Raw genomic sequence first — 3,111 nt, 5'->3', positions numbered from 1 at the left:
GCACAGGAATTTTTAAAGCAGAAGCTCTTCAAAGAGATATTTTACTTGTTGACAAGTTAGCTCTGAATTTCAATCCCGCACTTGCCATTTCTTGGCTTTGGGCATGTGTCTGAGTCTCAACCTCTTCTTCTATGCAATAAGAATAATGCCTCTGAGTGGGCACAGTAAGAAATACGTTTTAAGGGGCCGAGGAGATGGATCAGTAGAATAAGCACTTGCTTGGCAAGTACAAGGGTCTGAGTTCAATTCCCGGTTCCCCTCCCCCCAAAAAAAATTTTACATCAGTACACTAAGAAATACATACTGTTCCTAAAACCTTTACCTGCAATCTCCAAACCTGCACATTTCTGCAACCAAGTACTATTTGGGTGATTCACTTAGGCAGTAATTCTGCCCTCAATGGGTCTGGGACTATTTACAACTTGAAGCTACTTATTTCACCTTTAAATATTAATACATTTGATTACTAGGATTGACAAGTAACACTATGTGTATATCCTGTATTCCTTTTCTAGCAGATTCAAAATTCTATTTAGTTTTATTTTTTAAACAGTAGGGAGAATTTTAAATATTCTCCACCCAAAGAAATGTTTGAGTACATGATCTGTCCATAGCCCTAAAATATCACACTGCAGCCTATAAATAAGCACAGTAGTCACACATCAATTCAACACAATCATTAAAAACTTATTTCAATAAATCTGAAACATAGTTCAGTACCAGAAACTTAGATAAAGGTATCCTTATCACTTCTTTAATTGCCTTATTTCCAAATATAGCCCCTGGGGTTAGAGCTTTGCCATGAATTTGAGGAACATACAGTCATTCAGTACCTAACACTTTTTTTTTTTTTTTTTTTTTTTTTTGGTGGAACTGGGGATTGAACTCAGGCCCTTGTGCTTGCCAGGGAAGCACTTATTCCACTGAGCCATCTCCCCAGCCCCTACCTAACACTATTGGCTCCACCAAAAATACTTCATGTGACAGTTGTTCTGGGAGGTAAATGTTTAGCCACCTGACACTCAAAGCCATCTACTCCACTGCACTGTCTTCTAAACCTATGTATCTATTTTCCCTCTCAACCAGGGAACATCAGCTTTATTGAGGATGCCCTTCAGCATCTCCAGAAAGCAATGAGCAGGGAGGAGCTGCAGCAGCTGGTGACTCAGGACGTGGCCTGGAAGGCCTTTGTGGCAATGGCTGGTTTCTCCAGGTCATTTTCACGGGGCCCCAGACTGTGCCACTCAAAACCCTGCTGGGCTGTTTTTCTCAGGGACAGGTACATCCCCTCAAATGCTTCCTGAAGTTCAGGCTGAGGGTCCCCCTTCTCAACAATCCCTGTGGGGTACTTCCTCCATATCATTTCAAACTTGTTTGTTTAAGGAAAAATTTCATACACTTGTAAAATTCTTTGCTCTGTGATTTCTGATTAGTCCTCTGGGATTTATGCAGGATAGATCATATGGGTCTCATTTTACAGAAAAAAAGCAAGCTGCTTTTAATACTCCTTTGACATTTATCATTGTAGAGATGAGGCAGATGCACTTCGTAAAGCTCTACGTGAGTATTTAGCAGACACAGAGGTGGACCTGTGGGCTAAGAGGTATCTGAAGGACCTTTTAACGATGATCATGGACCTTCAGAAGCAGATAGCCCAGCTCTACGCCCTTGCAGACAGAATCAATGCAATACACAAGAACTGCACCATGTCCAACATGGTGACCAGCTCTACCAAGGCTGTCTCTGGGGTCATGACCATACTGGGCCTGGCTCTGACACCTGTGACAGCAGGTGGCAGTCTGCTGCTCTCAGCAACTGGGATGAAGCCGTGCACCATGGCTGTGATAACTAGTTTTGCCACTAACATCATGGAACAATGGAGCATATCATCAGCCAAAGCTGAAGCCAGGGGCCTGGTGGCAAGTAGCAAGGATATAATGGAGATGACACAGTCTGTGGGGCACGCTAAACCCAATGTCCTTCTCAAATTAGTGCAATTCTTCAGTGCTCTAAAAATTATGAAAAATAGCATTTGTGCCTTGAAATGAGCCAGAGCTAACCCTCATTCACTGGCCAAGGATAACAACCTCATAACAACTTGGAAAATCTCATTTCAACACAATAAGCAGCTACTGGAAGCCAGTGGGAGCACTGCTCTAGCAATGTCCAAAGGTGCCTGGATCGTAGAGGCAGCAACTACAGGTATCTTCCTTCTGGTGGATGTGTACAACCTTGTGCAAGACTCCAAACATTTGCAGAAGGGGAAAAGACAGAGTCAGCTGCAGAGCTGCGGCAGCAGGCTCAGGCTCTGGAGAGGAAGTTGAAGGAGCTCATGAAGATCCCAGCGAGATTATAGTCGGGCTTGTCTGGGTCAAGCCATTCCACTAGAAGTGCAGACAGAAGGCATGGGAAATGTGTTGGGCAAAGGTACAGATAAGTGAGTGCATTTTATTAGAAGGGATGGAGGGAGAGATTAAGTCTGGACCTGGGCATTTAGGAGCCTGGCATTTCTACAGCTGAGCACAGCATGAGAGGGAGTCATACAGTAGACTGAGGAGAATGCAGGAAATTGGAGCCTTTCATAAGCGACAAGAGGGAACTGAGGAGTGCAGGAAACAGGAGGGAAAGGTTTGTTTTTGGACTAATGAACACTAATGGGGACCTGGATGGATGCAGATATAGGAGCAAACAGTGAGAAGGTCAGGAAACTGAAGAGCCAAATGTGGGCAGAAGCCAGAGCTAGAACTGTTGGGAATGTCTGTATGGGGGATTAACTAATGGGCAACTTGTACCACCCAGCTGAACTGAATCATGTGGTGCTGGGCATGGAGGGTCCAGCTGAGGATTGCTGCCAACAGCATAAAAGGAGATGCAAGGGGAAGATGGTGTGCTGTTAATTCCCCTGTAGAAGCTTGCCATGCTGGTTTCCCTGATATGAACTCAGCTGTTCTCATCTTCAGAGGAGCTCAAGTCCTCACTGCCCACAAGGATGGCTACAATTCTTTTTGGGGGAGCTCTGGTCCTTGCCTTGAGTGTTGCTTCCTGGATCCATGCAGATCCCTCAGCCTGCTGGCACAAATCCTTCATCCCACTGGCCCAGACTTTCTAGCT

General features: G+C 44.7%; 1 pseudogene; it reads left to right on the top strand.

Moving 5' to 3' along the window:
- The first annotated feature begins 1,571 nt into the window (after positions 1–1,571).
- LOC101582077 lies at positions 1,572–2,356 on the top strand (annotated as a pseudogene).
- The last annotated feature ends 755 nt before the right edge of the window (positions 2,357–3,111 follow it).

The sequence above is a fragment of the Octodon degus genome, unplaced genomic scaffold, assembly GCF_000260255.1.
Source record: "Octodon degus isolate 3935 unplaced genomic scaffold, OctDeg1.0 scaffold00064, whole genome shotgun sequence".
In the NCBI taxonomy this organism is placed as follows: Eukaryota; Metazoa; Chordata; class Mammalia; order Rodentia; family Octodontidae; genus Octodon; species Octodon degus.
This window is presented reverse-complemented; position numbering and strand designations above follow the sequence as displayed.